This window comes from Myodes glareolus, chromosome 18 (genome assembly GCF_982192425.1).
Source record: "Myodes glareolus chromosome 18, mMyoGla1.1, whole genome shotgun sequence".
In the NCBI taxonomy this organism is placed as follows: Eukaryota; Metazoa; Chordata; class Mammalia; order Rodentia; family Cricetidae; genus Myodes; species Myodes glareolus.
The window spans coordinates 17715779-17736805 of record NC_142043.1 but is presented as its reverse complement, the minus strand read 5'-3'; the positions used below and the strand labels follow the sequence as shown (position 1 = coordinate 17736805).

The 21027-nt window shown below is 39.3% G+C and overlaps 1 pseudogene; it reads right to left on the bottom strand.

The window, feature by feature from the left end:
* Positions 1-18438: 18438 nt before the first annotated feature.
* Positions 18439-20496, bottom strand: LOC125407915 (SH2B adapter protein 1 pseudogene; annotated as a pseudogene).
* Between the last annotated feature and the right edge of the window lie 531 nt (positions 20497-21027).

Here is a 21027-nt window from a genome sequence, read left to right as displayed (position 1 = left end):
TAAAACTGGTAAGTGTAAGTCTACTAGATTCCACAACAGGGTGTTCTGGCTCTGTGACATGTGCATGCATTTTACGTGCTAGGCAAAAGAGATAAAAAGGAGGAAAGAATGGATAAACAATGGTCTCATACCTATCTCGGAACCTTCAGATTAATTTAGGAGCAATGGATACAGGTCCCATCATATAGTAAACATTCAATAACTAAACCAGTGAGTTATACAGTGAATGAGGCTCTATAGGCTGCACTTGTTGAAGACAAAGTTAACTGCTTTTCATTCCCTGACCCATTTCAATCTTAATATCACAGACATGGAGCAGCCAATAAAACTACAAGTTGAGGCTAGGGATATAATTCAGTTGGTAAAAAACTTCCTTGTTGTAGGAGGAGTGCCATTCTGTAATATGGAGTAGCAGACTGAGTCCTGCCCAGCTAGCTTAACCCCAGAAATAACCACAAATAAATTGTATTAATTAATTACTGCCTGGCCCATTACATCTAACCTCTTCTTGGCCAACTTTCTGATGGAGGAGGGTTATCTGTCTATTGTGTTATTTTCATTGGTCAATAAAGAGACTGCCTTGGTCCCTTGATAGGACAGAAAATTAGGTAGGTGGAGTAAACAGAACAGAATACTGGGAAGAGGGATATGAGGCAGACGCCATGGAGCCAGCCACCAGGTCAGACATGCTGAATCTTTTCCGGTAAGCCACTACCTCATGGTGTTACACAGATTATTAGAAATGGGTTAATATCAAGATATGAGAGTTAGTCAGTAACTAACTCTCTAGAGATAATGGGCCAGGCAGTGCTTAAATGAATACAGTTTGTGTGTTGTTATTTCTGGGACTAAGCTAGCCATGCGGGAGCCGGGTGAGGCAAAAAGCAGGCCTGCCCGCAGCCCCTCACTACAACTTTCACATCCTGATCTAACCCATTTCCATTAATCTGTGTATCATCACGAGGTTGTGGCTTACTGGGAAAGATTCAGCATCTCTGACCTGTCGACTTTATGGTGGCTTTCCCTCTCTGCCTTCTTCCTCCCAGTATTCAGTCTATCTTCCCGCCTATCTAAGTTCTGCCCTATCAAAAGGCCAAGGCAGTTTCTTTATTTAACCAATGAAAGCAACGCAAATACAGAAGGACCTCCTACACCACTTCCTAGTATGCGTGAAGCCCCAAGTTCAGTTCCCAATACCTTATTAACCTGGCATGATGATGCATGCCTTGAATTTCAGCCCTTAGAAAGTGAAGGAAAAGAGAACAGAAATTTGAGTGTTAAGACTAATACTCTCCCAGATAACTCATCTATGTTATAATATGGATAAGAAGCAAACAGCTTAGGTTTTAAGAGGGAAAAATCAAGGTACCTGATCCATGGGAGAATATCCAGGTCTCTCAAGGCTCCCTGAACATATCTTGTGCTGAACTGAAATGTTGCCTATTAGTTCTTGCTTGTCCTTTGATTGCCACACATATTCCAATACCTCATGTATTCCCATGAGAAGATTTCATTTTATTTGTACTCTATGTGAAACTCTACCACTTATTTCCCATGTTGCTCTTTGATTTTCACATCTTTGTTGGTCCTTCTTTTAATAACTCGAAAGTTCTTTGTCCACCATTTGACTTCTTTGCAACAAATATGTTTTCCTATCTGATGGCAGTGACAGGACAGCATTTTCTCCAAAATTATTTTCCCACCAAGCCAACTTTACCCTTCTTAATGACTTTCCTTTCATTTTTTAAATGTCTCTATTCCTTGAGGCTTTTACCTCTTCAACTGGGAGGTTGCCCCTTTACAGACTCCTACATGTATTTAATGTCTGCCAAAATAATGTCTACTATTAAGGATGAAATAGATTAAGACCCAAATCTTTGACTGTTATGGATAGTAGTCAGTGCCAACATGACTGGATTTAGAATAATCCAGGAGACACACCATAGTTTGTTTCTATGAAGGCATTTCCAGAGAAACTTGCCTTAGGAAGGACAACCTATCTTAGTGTGGACATTACAGTCTTATGAGCTAGAATTTCTGACTGAATAAAAAAGAAATATGGAAGGAGTCCCTGGGGACAAGAACTCATCTCTTTCTGCTACCCAACTGTGTAGACAATGTGTTGGCCTAAGGTTTCTTAACCCATGGCTTCCCCCAACACAATCAATTGACCACTATATCCTCAATTTTTGAACCCAAATTAACTTTCTCCTCCTTAAAAGTTTTTGACAGGCATTCCTTCATAGCAATTAGTAAAGAAATAAATATAAAGAAAGAAAGAAAGAAATATAAATAAAATAAATAAAAATAAATACAATGGTTAGGATATAGAATCACATGGTCAACCATGTGTCACTTGGTGAGATTTCTAAGGGAACAATACAGAGAAAATGCTAAAATCACCATACTTTATCTGGGAGGCAAAGCAACTTGTTCACTAGAGCATTGCTAAACTTTGGTTGGAAATGAACTTAAGAACTTGTAGCAAAGATGAGACCCTCTGGATTTTTTTTTTTTTTACTTAGGTATATTTTCAAAGTTCAGAAAGTACTTTCATGACAGTTACCAAAGGGTTAGCTATTGAAGAAATCAGCACATTACAGGTAATCCTTTGATAAAAGATGGTTCTTGAATCCTTTGTTAGTATGTCTTTTGTATTGCTTTCTTTCAGAAGGTAAAGCATACCAATTTTCCTCAGGAAGAGCAACCTAAGAGAGAAGATGGGTGGACGGTCATCTTTCTGTCTCCCACTTTGGATGCAAATTTCAAGTTTGCTATCACTTAATTTTGACATTAAGTCTTTAACATCAATATGATTATCATTTCTGTTTTAAATTTAAATTTATTTTAAAAAAACTATTTTTTTTTCAATTTATGCCAATTCATTTCTCACTCACTCCCTCCTCCTGCTTCCTCTTCTTTTCCCCCTCCCACTTTCCATTCACTTCTTAGGGAGGGGAAGGTAATGAAGTCTAGAACATTGATTTGAGGCCCTTCCCACTATATCTAGGCTGAATAAGGTATTACTACAGAAAGAATAGTTTTCAAAAAGCTAAAAAAAACAGTAAGGACAAATCATGGTCTCATTGCCAGTGTCCCTGCAGTCTGCCCCAGCCATACAACTGTCATCCATGATCAGAGGGCCTAGTTTGGTCCTATGCTGGCTCCCTCATTGTTAGACTAGAGTTGAAATGTTTCCATTAGCTCAGATAAGCTACATCCATGGGTATCCCTATCATGGTCTTGAGATCTTTGCTCATATTCTCATTCCTCCCTCTTTGACTGGATTCCAGTAGCTCAGCCCAGTGCTTCATTGTGGCTCTCTGCATCTGCTTTCATCAGTTTCTGGATGTAGGTTCTATGATGACATTTAACATAATCATCAATCTGACTACAGGGCAAGGACAGTTCAGGCACCTTCTACACTATTGCTTAGGGTTTTAGCTAGGGTCAACCTTGTGGATTCATGGGAATTTCTCTAGAGCTATGTCTCTTGCTAGCCCCATAATCACTCCCTCATTCAAGATATCTCTTTCTTTCTTCTCCTTCTCTGTCCTTACCCCATCTCTACCATCCGGTTCCCTCTAGTTCTCGTCCTCTTCTTTCTTCTGTTTCCCTTCTCCCCCAACCCCATACTCCCAATTTTCTCAGGAGTTCTTGTCTATTTCCTCCTCCGAGGGGAATCTATGTACGTTTCTCTTAAGTTTCTATTTGTTATTTAGTTCCTCTGGGATCATGGACTATGGGATTCTTATCATTTGCTTTATAGCTATTATTCACCTAAGACTGGATACATACCATAATTATCTCTCTGGGACTGGGTTACCTCATTCAGGATGGATTTTTCTAGTTTCATCCAATTACATGCAAATAACAAGATGCCATTGTTTTTTTTTTTTTTTTTTTTTTAATCACTGAGAAGTACTCCATTGTGTAAATGGACCAAATTTTCTTCATCCATTCTTCAGTTGAGGGGCATCTAGGTTGCTTCCAGGTTCTGGATATTATAAATAATGTTACTATGAACATTGTTGAGCAAATGTTCTTATAGTATGTTTGAGCATCTTTTGGATACATGCCCAAAAGTGGTATTGTTTCGTCTTGCTGTAGGTTGATTCCAAATTTTCTAAGAAACCATCATACTGATTTCTAGAGTGGTTGTACAAATTTGCATTTCCATCAGCAAAGGAAGAGGGTTCCGCTTACTACGCATCCTCTCTAGCATAAACTATTATTAGTAATTTTGTTCTTACCAATTCTGACAGGTCTAAGATGGGAATTAGAGTCATTTTCATTTGCATTTCCCTGAAGACTAAGGATATTGAACATTTCCTTAAGTGTCTTTCAATCATTTGAAATTCTTCTGTTAAGAATTCTGTTTAGATCTGTATCCCATTTTAATTGAATTATTTGATATTTTGATGTCTAATTTCTTGAGTTCTTTATGTATTTTGGACTCTTGGTCTGTTGTGGGTTTGGTGAAGATTTTTCCCATTCAATAGGCTGTCTTTTTGTCTTGTTGACTGTGTCATTTGCTTTACAGAAGCTTCTCAATTTTAGGAGGTCCCATATATTTATTGTTGATCTCAGTCTGTGCTACTGGGGTTATATTTAAGAAGTAGTCTCCTGTGCTAATTCATTGAAAGCTTCTTCCCATTTTCTCTTCCCATTTTCAGTGTTGTCTGATTTATATTGAAATATATTTGTATTTAATCCATTTGGACTTTAGTCTTGTGCATGGGGTTAGTCATGAATCTATTTACATTCTTCTAGACGTTGACATCCATTTATGCCAACACCATTTGTTGAAGATGCTTTTTTTCATTGTATAATTTTAGCTTCATTGTCAAAAATCAGTTGTTCAAAGGTGTGTAGATTAGTATCTGGTTATCGTTTCTATTGAACAGTTGAACCCATACTTTTAACATGAGGGACAGAAATGAATATGGTGCAAATACCAGCAAACCAGCACTGTCAAATGCTAGCTCCTCAAGTACCCAAGAAAGACAAAGCATCCTGAAAGCCTTCAGATATCACAGACCTAGACAGGAGTATTCTCAGAGGCTAGGGGAAAAAAGCTTTGAAAGAGTTGTCTGTGTTTCAGTAGGTCAATCCAAAAGAATAAGCAGGTCAAAACAGGCTGTATTTCTGTCCCTCTGCTTTAGAAAAATAGCTAAAACCTTGGAATCGCAACAACTGTTTGCTCAGACTATTGAATTTAAATTAGTTATACTTTCAAACCTTTGTGAAACTTGAGTGCATCTTTGAATTTTCGTCTTAGATTGAAACCACTCTGCCTGAGTTTTTTGTTTTTGTTTTTTGCTTTTTATAGCTTATTTTTTTGTTTGTTTCTTTTCTTTCTGTTAAGTTTTCAGATAGAAACTGAGGGCTATATGCACATTTGCTGGACATAACTCATGTCAGGACATGGGATTAAACCTCAGAGTATCTGACCCCATCCCCATCTCCATAATTTGCCAGCATTATTTTGTATGTTTCCATACCCACATAGCTTTTTGTAAGGGTGCTTTTTGTTTGCTATACTCTCTCAAATTGTAACAAAAACATGAGAGCTTTTGTGTTTGTAGTGCCTTTCAATTACCTAACCTCTGCAAAACCTTAGTTTTCATAAGCCTAAGAATGATATTGAATAATCTATTACAATTGAATAAAGTTGTGTGTATATATGTATCTGTCTGTTTATATATTTACTCAGGTAAAACAAAAGCTAAATAACCTCATGTGTATAGGATACTTACTGCTCTAGGGCACAATCTGTTGTGGAACAGTTAAAACTGTTGCTAAGGCATCTATTGTCATAATATATTCCAGGACAACCATGCTCTGGCTCAATCTGCATCTGCAAGAATGGTGATTTATTGGTAATACTACTAATCTTTCTTGAAAGCCATAGGGCAGCTAAGTCAACCACATTTAAAGAGAATCTGTATCTTTTTCTGTTGTTTGTTTTTATGGAAACCTTGTAGCTGATTTGGAACACATGTTGTTTTGTGAATAACTATCCTTAGACACAAATGCATATCCTTATTTAGTTTACTAAAGAAGCAACATTTACAGAGGGTTCTCTTATTTTAATAAATACCTGCCTTTTATTCTTCCACTTCATTTCTGAAGACAATAACACTTGAGAAACAACATCACAGGCATCATCATCATCACTACAAAGTTTCATCGAATGATTACTAAGCTCAAAGCCTTTCACTTTAAAAAGAGGGGGATCTAGAAACCTACCTCTTTTCTTCAAAGAAGGGTGAACTAGGAAAGGTTCCTTCCCTCTTTTACCAACTTCTTGACAGAACATTACTTGTAGTAACACTAGGAGGGATTGACATTGATTGGGACCCTGGAACCACCAGGCTGGACCACTGCTTTGAAATTCAGATATTCTGATGATCAGTTTTGAAGTTAGGGTGTCCCCAGGAGGCTGTGCTCAAGATACTCAAGATTCACACTCACTCAGCTGTCACCCAGACTGATCCCAAGGTGAAGCTCGGGCATGGGGATAGGTAATTAGGAAAATTTATTTTTGTATCAGGCCACCAGAAACTCATCCGATTTCTATTTTTCTTTGTGCTTTATTCCTTTGCCATAGCAAATGCTGCCTTCACCTCTAGATGCACAATCAGGGAAATGTGCATGGTAACAGCTCCCAGAGGTAATTGGTCTTCATTAGATGTAAACTGTCTGTCAAATAAATATTGTTCTAAATTGAGGACATTAGTCATCCCATGGGAAGGATGTTGATTTGTATGAAAACAGTCTGAAAAGATAAGAGAGTGCTTTATCCTGCCTCTGTCTATAAGGGTAGCACAACCATTACCAGTGAAATACGAATGCAGATTGACCTGAATTTAAATTCAGCCATATAACCTTCTTGCTAAGAAAAATATTTGTTTGTTTTCTTAAAGTTTATAGGCTTCTAATTTCATTATCATGGAGATTTATAAAGTTTTCATATATTCAGTAGTCTCTGGTGCAGATGAGGAAACATGGTATGTATGAAATATTGACCTCGGTGTTTGGTGCTTGCTGCTAGTCATAAGAGATTGGTGATAGAATCCTGTACATTCAGTTGTTAAATAACCCTCTCACAAAATCTTCAAACTGATTTGTTTTATTTGGGTATTACCAACTAAAAAGAAACATTTCTTAAAACAAAATGCTTTGGCTTATTTAGGCTTGGATATTAGACAATGAATACAAAAGGAAATATTATAAATAAAAGCACGATTAATATGAAAAATCAAATGCAGATAAGCTACCCAATTGTGTTCTGACAAATATCTGTTATAAGTGTGTGAGATTATTTTATTTTTGTTAAATAATATTTTATACAAAATTTGCCAAGTACAAATTAAAGAAAATATTTAAAAACTTTTAGGCTGTAGAGATGATAGCTCAGTCAGTAATGTGTTTGTCTTACAAACACGAGAACCTGAGTCTTATCCGTAGGACTTATGTATAGCACAAATAATAAAAACCGAGAGACAGATATTTGGGGTTCAACCTGAAGATTAGAAAAGCAAAACCAGCTAAGCCATTAGAGAGCTCTTGCCTCTTTGAAATCTTCAGACTGAAAATGAGTGAGTTCGTGTCTCGTTCCAACTTATATTCATCTCTAGTGGTGGGATTAAAGGCGTTCAGTGTCTGGCCTGTATGGCTGACTAGTGTGGCTGCTTTGCACTGATCTTCATGCAAGCTTTATTTATTAAACACAGATAGTATACCACTATACTTATGCTAGAAAAATTCCAGACAAGGTGGTCCCCACTTGTCTTATAATCCTAATGCTGAGGAGAAAGAAGCAGGCCAGTCCCTGAAGCTCACTGGCTAGCCAGCCTATTCTAGTTAGTGAGTTCCAAATCAGTAACAGACCTTGTAAGAGTGTGCCTAAGTAATGATGCCCAAAGCTGTCCTCAAGCCTCCTCATGAATGTGTGCTCATATAAAACTGCATATGCATGAACGTGAACATACATGTATACTCACAAAAATAACTATTGAATTTTCATTGCCTATATGAAATATAGGTTATTAAATAAGTAATGATATATTCTATTGAGGCAGTAGGGTATACAACAAACTCAGTAGACATTGCAGGACTCAGAAATTATTCTGCTTTTCTAGCTAAGTGAAACTGCCCGATTTCTTAGAGCTTAAGCTTTCTTTTGTGCTGTTTTTATATTATTAATATTCAGCAAAAGAACATTATACATAAACTGGCAGTTGCAGAAGCATAGTCAGTATATGATGGAGGTTGTGACGACTGGGTGTTTACTCCATGCATGATACAGTATCTTCAGCAATTCCGTGTTCTGTAGTTTGCTTCCTTTCTAACACCTGATCCGTTTTCTTTTTTTTTTCAGTACAGAATAAAATCAACAGGACCTTGAATATGTTTTGATTTTTATTCTCTTGTTCAGAATATAAGTAACAAACCAACACACTTGACAGTACCTTAGGGAATTTGAAAAGTATCCTTTGCTTGCCTTGCTGTTTTGTTTTTGTCTTTAGCATTTCAAGAGTATGGAGTTATTTTTCTACAGTCTGTCCTAGTTGGTTGGAGGCCTTTGCACCACTCAGTGAATTGTGGATGTAAATTAATAATGTCAATGATGATAGAATTTCATACATTCATTTTTTTGTACTTTATCCTTTCCAAGTGTTTCTCTCCGTAAGTGTGTTCTCTATTATTGTATCCATTATTTTCCTCTTGGTAACTCATGCTTTGTTAAAATACAGCTGAACTCTTCTTTTGGGTTACCATAGCAAATTGCATAAGAATTTACACTATAAATTATTCATCACATCCAATTTAGTATAATTATTAATTCCAGCATACATTGGTGCCTGATTGCATCTCAGTGTTCATTGCTGGATCTTGACCATGTTCTGCCGAAAATAATGATCTGTCAGGGCTAATCAGGATCTATCAAGGCCTCCTAAAATGTGGAAACATTTAATTAATACTGGTTTAATGCATCAGTGATATATCCAGTTGTTACAATCTATCAAAGATTCTTTATAAGGAAGCCCAAAATGTAACTGGTAATGAATTTAAGAGATAGCACTAATATGCAAGCAATCAACATGTTTTCCAATTCAAGGGTAAATTGGGTTGTACTCCTCCATAGATATGTTTCTGCAAAACAAATCAGCTCTTCTTTCACAGGGCAGCTTTGCTTCCAACATCAGTTTTGGTATTTCAAGCTTCCATGCTTTCTGCTCTCACTGAGTCTTTCTTAACATTAAAAATCTACACTGTATTGTATGTGAATGTTCCAGGCTGTGCTGCCTCCCTGGGTGTTTACTCCATGTATAATTCAGATTCTTCAGGAATTCCATGCTCAGTAGTATGTTTCCTTCCTAACATCTGATCCATTTTCTTTTCTATCAATACAGAATAGAATCAAATTCTGTAGTTGTCATTTAAACTCAAACTAAGTTGAGCTGAGCAAAGTTTGCAATTGTATTTCCCCATTGGCTTGTAAACAGTTTAGAATATGGTTATTAGTACAGTTACAAAGTCTTTTGGCTGAAAAACCCAATTAGTTTAAATACGCACAGAATCTTATCAATATATATGACCTAATTTGGACTTGGATTTAGGGGTCTTTCGAACTTAAAATATCAGTAGATATCAGATACAATGTCAATGTTATTATGCTGTTATTTTACATGCAGTGAGACAAGTTTTTCTTTTTTTAAGGGGTTGAGTGTTTTATGTGTCAAGAATGTCAGACAATATTGTTTTTAGATTTACACAATCAATCCAATTGCTTATACTTTATAAAATGATTCAATATAATAATAATGATGGAAGATGAAACAAATTAAATGATAACATCTCACTTACTAAATATAGATAATATGGTAGGAAATTTTAATATATTTGCCTGCATAGTCACAACGGTGCTGTATATACAAACCAATAGTCTATTCCTCATTGTTAAGATACAAAACTTGAGTTCACAGGTTCATATCTAGTTAGTGATTGATAGGAATATAGTCACATTTACCTAGTCCTCAGTTCATTTTATGAACAGTTATCTCTAAATCACAGACACACAGCACTGATTATTTCCATACCAAAACCAATTAAAAATTTATCCTTCCCAGCTCGGAGATGGATTTTAAAGCAACATCTTTGTAGCACACATAAGACAAAATTACTGAATGGCTGCTATGAATTCAGTATCCATCTATACCAGTACATCTTCATGTGCTGAAATGAACCATAGCATAAATTTATGCTTGACATATTTCAAGCCCTTACACCCACCCCTCAGTATCCTCTGTGGTTCCTAAAGCAAATACTTAGAAATTACTTTTAAATGTACATTTTGTATGAATTTTGTCTAAGGCACTTTCCCAGAGCTTGTTGGGAATGGGCCTTCAGATGACTATCAGTTGCCTGCCTTAAAGGCCCATGGACTATGAAAACCTCAGTAGCACTTTGAGGAGTCAAGTCAGGTAACTGCTGATGGATAGATGCATGCTACCACTCTTGCCCTGCAGATCAGTGAGCACACGCTGAAGGTGTTCAGCCCCACCTGAGGATTCATTAGTGTCTTCAAGGCTAACCCCATGTGTAACAGTTCATGCTGTAGTTCTTCAATACTACCAAAGTAACTCACATGTAAAAGAAGAGCCATGCCTATGTTTATAGATAACCCTTCCACTTCCTTCTGGGACCTCATTACACCTAATGCCATAGCATGAAATTTCAGGCCTCTTTTTTTCTGGTATAACTAGTTCTTAAAGTTTGGTACAGTCTTTCCTCATCTCCTCCCTCCCCCTATTCTTCACAAGTCTATTGGGTTGCTATAAAGTTGAGAGGAAAAGTCCCAGGAGGAAGAATGTGAGAGTTACTGAAGGAACAAAGACTAGAAGAACTAGGCTGAATAATGAAAGAGATACCATAGAAACAGAAAGTAAAGCTACAAAAAAGAAACCTGGCCTCAATGACTCCTCTGTGCACATGTATTACATCAGCATTTTCATAGGAAAACCAGAAAAATCACTTGGTTAGTTATTGACCAACCGGTAACACAGAAAACACAAAATAACTAGCATTGCTCCATTAATTTATTTAATTTTTATTTGTTGGTTGCCAAAAAAAGTTTTAGGAAATGAAGTACCCAGCTGATAAATACACCTCTAGATGGACAAGAAGAAAAATGCATATTTTTTATAAATTCAAACATGTTTCAATTGTTCTTCATAAAATAATTAAATTATGAAGACAAGAAAGCATCTTGTGAGTATGTTCTGATTGGGGTTTTCAGCGTTCGTAGCTGGATGATATTGTCCTTTACTCTTCTTTTTCCAGGACTGTGAATGCTAGCCAGTATGGATGAAGCTTCTAGATGAACACCAGTTCCCTTTCTCCATGCCGGTTGTCCTCATCCTTATTGTCCTCCGTGTTGGTAGGGCCTTACCAACCACTAGTGAAGGGTAGCCGGTAGCATTGGCAGTAGTCTTTAATAGTTGAAGTGGGTTGTGAGATGTCTTTGGCCAATGACTCATTCTAGATACTGGAATTTGTGCTTGTGGTATATGATATCTCATTAGGGGACTATCTTTTCCATTCTGTGATGACGTCATTTGGTTTCCTTTCATATATACGTATATATTTTAGGAAATTTTTACAATAGAAGGCTTCCATGTGGCTTTTCAAAAAGATATTGAGTGTTAGTTAACCCATGTCATGTTATCTCCTCAACCCCTTCCTCATTTAATCCTACTATTCTAATTTCCATTTTATCCTTTTATAACATTATATTTTATCTTCTCTTCCTTGGAAGAACCTCTCTTCCCCTGGTTTCCAACTACATACCTAATATGTTTGGATATTCTGGAGGAAACAAACACATCTAAGGCTTAAAAACTCACATCCACACATAAGAGAGAGAATAGAAATTTTTTTTCTATGTGAGTCTGAGTTATCTTGCTCAGGGCAACTGTTTCTAGCTCAATTCATTTGAGTTCAAATTTTATTTTCAGTAGTTGAGTGATATTTCATTATATAAATATACTATATTATCCATTCACCAGTTAATGGTCATCTAGTCTGTTTCCAATTTCTGTGTATTTTGAATAGAGCAGCAATGAACATAAATAAACAAGTATTTCTGTTGTGGGAGGCCACTTGTTAGTTCCTGGCTGCTCAGCCTTGGAATAACCACACAGAAACTGCATTAATTAAATCACTGCTTGGCCTATTAGCTCTAGCTACTTATAGATTAGCTCTTACATCTAAATTTAACACATTTCTTTTATTCATGTGGCTGTGGCTTACCAGGAAGGTTCCAGCTTATCTGTTACCAGTGGTAGCTACATGGTATCTCCTTACTCTACTTTCTTTCTTTCAGCAGTCAATTTAGATTTTCCTGCCTATCTCTTTGCCCTATCACAAGCCAATGCAGATTGTTTATTCATTAACCAATAAAAGCAACACATATACAGAAGGACTTCCTACATCAGTAGGCTATAGAGTCTTTTGGGTATATATCTAAGAATGATATAGATAGATCTTGTGGTAAACAGAGTTTGTTTTTGAGATGCTTCTATACTAACTTCCATAGTTGCTGTAGCAGTTTGTATGCCCCCAGTAATAAATACATAATATGTATTCCCTTTTGCCCATACCTACTGTCATTTGCTAGATTAATCTTGATCATCTTAACAGTGGTAAGATGGAACCCACATTAACTTTACCTAACACGACACAAAACATTTTGCTTTCTTTCTTTTTGCATATTTTAAATGTGGCATTTATTTTGGAAGGTGACTTTAGAGACACAGGAAATGGAAGCATCTTGCCTTCTCAGTAGGTACTTCCTCCATTCCTACCCCATGTGGTTACCACAAAGAAGGATAAGTTTTCTCAAGTGTGTGTGTGTGTGTGTGTGTGTGTGTGTGTGTGTGTGTGTGTGTGTGTGTGCATGTATGGATGGATGCATGTATAAAGAGATAGATAGATAGATAGATAGATAGATAGATAGATAGATAGATAGATTCACAATATTAGGACTTTCTTGTAAATCTCACGTTCATAGTTATTGGCCTTTTCTTTTCACCCTCAGGTGTAAGAAATGAAATGAAAACAGAAATATTTAATCTTCAACTTCTGACTTCAGTGTAGGATTTGGATGTGATAGATCAGTTATTATTAAGAGTCATTTTTGCTTATAGAAAAAAAGCTTTTCTTTCATAGTATATGGTATAGAAAGTAGGAGAAAAGAAGAGGCAGAAATTAATGAATGCACACAGGAAGTTGAAGAAAAATGTCAGCAAGACATAGAGAATGGTCAAAAGTACAACAAATTCTCACCTGAAGTCAGAATAGAATGAAACTGGGAGTGGGGTGGAGTGGCATTTCATTTGTATTTTAGTAAATAAAGCTTACCTGAGAGTAAAACCCCTACACAGATCAGCTTTACAGATCAGTCAGTGGTGACACACACCTTTTAATCCTAGTAACCACACTCGTTTGCCCTAGAAACTGAGTGGTAGTGGTGCACACATTTAATTCCAGAACTAGAGAAGACTCTAAGATGGGAGGAGACAGCTCTCACACACAGTCTCATTCTAAGATTCCTGGAGATAAGATCACCATTTGGACTGAGGTAGAGGTGAGTGCCAGTGACTGGCTGTTTTGCTTTTCTGACCTTCAGATTGAACCCCAAGTTCTGTCTCTGGGTTTATATTAATTTTGCTACATTGGTGGGTACTAGATTTCTCCTGTTTGGGGTCTGTGGGATGACTGCTATATAGGATAACCTACCATTGACTGGACACTCCAATACAGCTCAGTCTGAAGAATTGTACTTTCATGATTGAAATTCTTAGGCATATTGCAGTTCTCCAATGTATCATCAATATAATTACTGTGGGAAATATGAGACTTGGCCAAAACTTCACAGCCGAGACAGAATGGAGAACCAGGAGGAAATTTACAGCCCCAGAAAAACAATGGAAGGCATGAAATGAATCTGCTTTTCTGGAAAAGGTGGTTACTGGCATTGAAAGAATGCACAAAAATGGGGGAAATAATTGTTGAGAGGTATGATATTTCCAAATTTCAGCTTGATGTGATTTAAAATCACAAGACTCTGGCATGGTATAGGGAATTATCTTGATTACATAACTGAAGTGGGACAGCCAGACCACTGTGTTCCTGAGTTTGGGTCCTAGACTATAGAAGATTGCATGCACTCATTTTTCTGCTTCCTCTTGACTGTAGAGGTCTTTGACTGTTTCAGGTTCTTGATGTTTCAAGTTCTCATGTCCTCAGTGATAAATGATACCTAGAATTATCAGCCAAAATAAGCCCTTTTTGCACTAAGTTGCTTTTTGTCAGGGTATTGTAGCACATAGAAAGAAGTGAGACTAAAACAAGTGGTTATTGGCTATTGAATATGAAGTCCAGATTTTTCACATATCACGGTTGAGCCACAGAAAGAGATCTGAAGAAGTATCACAGAATGTAAACACACAGGCGGAAAATCTTCTGCATTAACCACATTACATTCTAGGATGATAAATACACGCTATTTGATAATTCCAAATTGTTGTGTCAGGCTTAAAATAGGCTAAATAACAAAAAAGTGATATATAGACAAATTCCAGTTTCTAGCAACTCAATTTTATATTCTTAAGACATTATAAACTTGTTTGAAAAGTTAATTGTGTTGCTTGTATAATTCAAGCAAGTATTTGCATTTCCGATTTTAAAGAATCATATTTTTTCTTAAAGCAAATTTAATGTAGAAAAAGAGAAAAAAAATGACAGAGGACAAAGATCCACAGACTTCTTATAAAAGTATTCAGTATTCTATTCTTTTTCTTTTCTTTGGCTATATTGTTTTCTTACTCCTAATCCTTATTATCCTTCCTAGTATATTAGTAAGGTAATAGTAGAAACTTTCATAGATAATAACTTTAACCAATAATAACGTGTAATCATAATTGAAAAAGGATATGCTTTGCCAGTAAGGCTCAGCATCAAAATTTAATATTTTCAGCAGACAAAAATAATCTAACAATGACATCTGTGTACCTTACCAGTTAGGGAAACAAAGGAATCGAGACTCAAGTTGCTGCAAGCAATGGTGTTAAATTATTAACTGACCAGATGGACATGGAAGATACACCACAGTTGTCACACTAGTACACAGGTAGTAAACACAGGGCCATTTGTTAGCCTTGGCTTTTGAAAACTCACATTGGGTTTGTCTCTCTGAAAACAGGTAAATACAGGAATAAGTTGAGACAATAAGGACGTCTAAAAATGAGATCCATTTGATTTAGTCTGTTTGATTAAAAAACATTGCATGTGAATTCTGCTTGATATATCTAGTAGGATTATGTGAAGAGATTGGGAGAGTTACCACTCTGAAACCCGGAGAAGTGATGCTAAAGAGCTGACTGTCAGACCTTAAGGAGGGTGTGCAGGTGAGGCACAGAGGAAGAGCAGACGAACATACTTGGAGGGTAACCATGGAGACCGTGGCCTGAAAAATGCAACAGGAGAAGCAGCCACAAAGAAAGCCACAGGCTTCCTTCTCTAGCCTCAAGGGTTCCATTTAGTGTCTGCTCTCCGGTGACCTTAAGGACTTAAAGGGAAAGCCAACAGGAAGAGTTAGTTTCATTCATGTTTTTCAGGCTTTGGCCTAACAGTGCACAGACAAGTGCACACAGTAAGATGTGAACTTGAGGGGTAATAAGGTTTTAATAGAGCACAAAGCATATAAGTGAAATGAAAATATTTTAAAAATATTTGGCTTTTTGTGTAATACTTCCATTGAGTGGTCAGGAAGCTATTCTATTAATCATCTTCAGAGGAGAAAATCTGGGTTAGACGGTAGGCATAGTGGATTCTGTAATCACATCATTTCTACGGTGAGATGTGAGGTACAAAACTTAGTGGGTTCTGTAATCACATCATTTCTATGGTGAGATGTGAGGTACAAAACTTAAGAATCCTCAAAAGTTCACAGTCCAACTAGTTTTCTCTCTGCAATAACAGCCGTGGAAAGTTCTCACCAATACCCATAATTGTCTTTTTACTTCCACATGTGCATACATGTGGCAATAAAGTCTGTCACATCACTTGAAGCTGGACCAAGGCCCTTCCTTGTAGGCTGAGCAAGGTATCCTTCCATAGGGAACGGGCTCCAAAAAACGCCAGTTCATGCACTAGGGATAAATACTGGTTCCACAGCCAGTGGCCCGACACACTGCCCAAGCCACACAGCTGCTACCCACATTCAGAGAGCCTAGTTTGGTCCTATGCAGGTTCCCTAGCTGGCAATCCAGTCAGTGAGCTCCCATAGCTGGGGTCAGCTGTCTCTGTGGGCTTCTTCATTGTCATTATCACTTTCCTCCCTATAACTGGACTCCAGGGACTCATCCCAGTTGTTAGCTGTGGATCTCTTCATCTGCTTCAATCAGCTATTGGATAAAGGCTCTATGACGATAATTAAGGTAGTCATCAATTTGATCACAGGGAAAGGGCAGTTCAAATATCCTCTCCACTACTGCTTAGTTTCTTAGCTGGAGTCATCCTTGTAGATTCCTGGGAATTTCCCTATACCAAGCACCTCGCTAACCCCATAATGGCTCCCTATAGTTTTTGCTGGCTTATTGTTGCTGCCTGTTGTGCAGTCCCTGTTTCCAGGGGGTGAAAAGCTGTGGAGGCAATGGCATAGGCCCTGAAAGATTCCAATGCAAGTTCTGTACTGTAAAAAGATGGGGGATTTTTTTTTATGGGGTTAGGGTAATTAAACTGTCACAGGAATACTTCTGGTTGGTCCTTTTGAAACTGGCAATCACTGCTAGCATTTTGTGATTGGCCAGGAGCGTGCATCATTAGTTACTGTGCTTTAGGTCTGCTGACAGGTTGTCTTGGCCAATTCTGCTTACTCATTGTGAGTTTCCATGCAATTGCTTGTATTTGCTCTATTGCCCTGCCTCATCTCACCCTGTATGTTTTATTTTTATTGGGCAACCTAGTGGGAGTTATGGATTTTTATAACCCCACCTCAGGGACCGCCTCCCAAGCACTTTGATCTGTGTCTGTCTTTGGTTGGCCTGCCAGACTGGCTCAAAACTGTCTTTGACTACCAGTCTTCTAAGGGTGAGGTCTCCAGAAGGTCCCAAGAAGTCAGAAGTCAGGGGAGACTTTTAGGAGAACTAGGGCTTTAAATGACCTCTTGTGTTTGCATTAGTCAAGCATCGACCACCTCCCTTGGAGGTTTTTGTTAGCAGGCTCCATAGCCATTAGCACCTGGAGTATTGCCTTGTTCACCTGCTGTTGTCAGGATCTTAGCTGTAGGAGACACTTGTTTTCATAGACTACCCCAGGAAGCTGGTTGAGCCCATAAAGCTTGGGTGGCAGGAACTCCCTGTTGCAAACTGGGCACTGGAAGAGGACCTAAAGGTGTTCAACAATGCTCTCGAGCTAACTAGTAAAGTCACTGAAATCTCTATTAAGGTTGGTTCTACTGCTGTTCAAGGAACCTCAGCAGAGGGAACAAACGTATTGGGGCAATCTATCTTTTAAAAAGACAGCTACTATATTACTGAAATCAAAGAAATCTGCTTAGTAGATTAGAAAAATTCACCTTAACCATTGCAAACAAAGGCAGACCACTTACCTTCATGCACCAGGAGTGTGAAGCCATTGTCCATCACTTATATCAGGACTCGGTGGGGCGGGGCTTTGCCAGTCTCATGCCCAGTTTGTCATAGCCCTTTTGTCATTTATGGCCTTTGGTCTTTGGACAAGCCCTGGGACAATCCCTACACAAGTGGCCAGACTGTCCACACCCCATCAAGTACAGTCTGGTGTGGTAGAATTATTATCCTTTTCAAGTTTGGCATTGACCAAGGTATTGGTGGAAGCTGTAAGGGATGAAATGGGCCCATTTATGTGTCAATATCTTGGGTGGCTAAAACCCACTTACAAATATCTTCACTTGTAACAGGCACAATGGCATTACAGGTGACAGTGTTGAGCCCCTCCCTGGTTTGCTGTTTAATAAGGATATTCTTGGTAGGGCTAGATAGGACACACTTTTTTATGATTTTGGTGACACAGCTCAGAAATTTGGGAAATGGTTGCACAGCCTACTGGACCAGATTGTGGAAATAGCCTACACTGTCTTGGGGAGTACAAAATTTGAGGGTCTTGAAGGCTAGGTAAGATACTTTTTGGTAATAGGCATGCACGCCAATCATGGGTTGTGATACAGGATCAGTGTATTTATTGTTCATGGCCAGTAAGCATGTCGAGGGTGACATTAAGTCCAAATTCCAAATTTGTATGGACTTGGGTCTCTGCTGCATCATCATAAGCAGAGCACTATTGGAGCAAAACAGAGGAGTCAAGGACTACCTTCAACATAGAGTACTAACCGTAATAAGTTTGGAGCTGTATGGCCCATTGTCTGAGTACTTGCCCAAGATAACAAGAATCAGGGTTGCATTGGTCACCCTTGCACACCCCATATGGCTCCCAGCCTGCTTCTGGCCCTGCTTCTGCTGGGAGGGCACATAGCTGACAAGGACAACATCACTGGGGCCTGCAGACTCTACAGGGATGGGATGCACTGGGAAGAAGTCAAGCATATCCAAAATTGTCTGGAAACGCAGATGTGGGACCTACCAGTGACCCTTCCCATTCAGTGACAAGCACAGGTGTTTGGCCTTGCCCTGGAAGTTGAAAGTGAGGACTTTTTTTTTTACCACATCTTCTCTCATTCTGAGGTACCAGAAATATACCATGGGAGCCAGTGCCTCCTCCTAGCACTAACTGGGCAGCTTTGAGTAGAGAAAGCATGGCATGGAACCAAGGATATCCTGAGAAGGTCTGATTCCCCTCAGCGCCCTCTGACTCTTTGTGGAGCAGGAATGACTCTGTGGCTGCTTCTGGAGTATTCAGGGAATGGAAAGGGGTTGAGAGAGGATGAACTATCCCTGCTGGAAGTCCCTCCTAAATGGGAATATGAGGGAGCAATTCCGGAGGAAGCAGTTCCACTGAGTCCAAGTGGGAGGCAGTACTAGAAGAGAAGGATGATGATGTCTGGTCAGAAGGGCTCCAATAAGACCCCTGCATCTGGCGATCATTACTCTCACTGGGTCGCAGCAGCAGATCCTGGCTGGGAAGACTCTGAATGATTCAGGAAGGGCAACTCCAGGCTGTCTGTGTTATCCTTTGTGAGCAAGGAGGTCCCAGGGACAAAGGGTAGGGTCGTGTGATGGAGGCTGATAGCATGGCAGGACTTAGGTGAATGTCAGACATCCAGGCCAGCACATGACGTGCATCAGTTGTCTCCAGAATGTAGTCTGAATGGCCTTCTACATTAGTCATAAACATGTTCTCTCCGGCAGGCATCTTTAGGGCTATGGCTGTGTGGATATCAGTGACAGTAGAACAGAAAATGCTGAGTCAGATCTGGGATGCCTTGGGTGGTATGAAGAACTCCAAGAGACTTCCTCCCTCTCCTCCTCCTCTTCTTCCTCCTCCTCCTCCTCCTCCTCCTCCTCCTCCTCCTCCTCCTCCTTTACTTCAGAGCAGTAAGGGACAGTTTTGCCACAGAGGCTGCCCTGCTCCCCCTGAGGTCATCCCAGAGGCCTCTCCTCCACCACCTACTCCTGCTGGGTCAGGGGCAGATTCTTCAGCCCCCATAAAACTGAGCAGCTCTTCTCTCTGTACCATTCCTGCTCCATCTTTCAAGATTCTCCCTCCATGACTCAGACTCAGCCTCTCAAAGTCATGAGTCTACCTCTCCCTAGTGGATGTGTCATCACCAGCCAATCCCTTATGAACAGTCCCAGCAGCACAAGAGGAGATGGAGTTGCTGTTTGACACCTAGGACTGGAGGGCCTGGTGTGGTCTCCAGAGGCCCAGCTGGGGAGGAAGTGTCAATGGTCCTTGCCAGGGCAAAATGCCTCATAAAGAACTTCTGTCTGAACGACCTAGAGAACAGAGAAAAACACATTTCTTGAGCTTCAGCTTTGAGGACATTGTAGAGGAGGAAGAGAATGAAGAAGGTAGGGGGGGCAGGTAGGTCTTAAGAAGATAGAGATGATCACAACTCAGCCAGAGTCCCTCCCACCCTGCAGGGTCAAGCTCTGTTGTGGTGCAATCTCCATCCACATCAGGGCTCAATGAGGCCAAGACAATTGGGGAGAGTGAGCCCAAGGCCCAGGCTACATCACTTTCCATGTGCTGCAGAAATAACTCAGGAAAAAAAATGGCTAGAAAAGGCAGCTTCTGCTTCAGGCTCTGTATATTGTGGGTTGGAGGTCAGGTAGAGGCAAAATCAGTGGGCAAAATCCAGGACAGAAGTCCTCGAATGGTACTCACAGAACTCTTACCAACTTGGGGGAGAGGGTGGTGGCAGGGTGGTGGCAGCTCTGGCTGAGAAAGGAAGACCCCATCCTCTGTTGAAGGACTACCATTCATGACAGGCCCCATGAGAAAACTGAGGAATGGCAGCAAAGAAGAAAGCAGCCGGAAGATACAGGGTGAGCAGCAACAATTGTATCTCAGTTCCCATACTCAGCTCCAGGGTCAAGCTAGTGGAAGTAGCCAGGCTAACAGAAATAGCTGCCTTCTGAGGAGAATGTTCCAATCCCATAAGAGAAAGGGATTAAACCACAATCGAAAGGCCAAAGCCTTTCAATTAATTAAGAGAGAAGTCAAATAAGAAACCAGATGGCTGGTGATCACATAACTGGATTATTTGAGAAGAGAAACTTGGAGAGGAAGGTCAACAGTCCACATGCCGAATAGCAGTTGGGACTCCTCATAAAGCAAGTGAGTCTTCAGACAATCCTGGAGAGTGGCCCTGGGCAAAAGTCGTCAATTGCTCTTAGGCTGCAAGGGAGTCTATGTAAGAACAAGGACAGAAACAAAAGGGAATGCAGTGTTTGCGGACCCAGTATGCTGCTAATAGTGAGGAACTTCTGAGGTTTGTTAGGCTGCAGTCATATG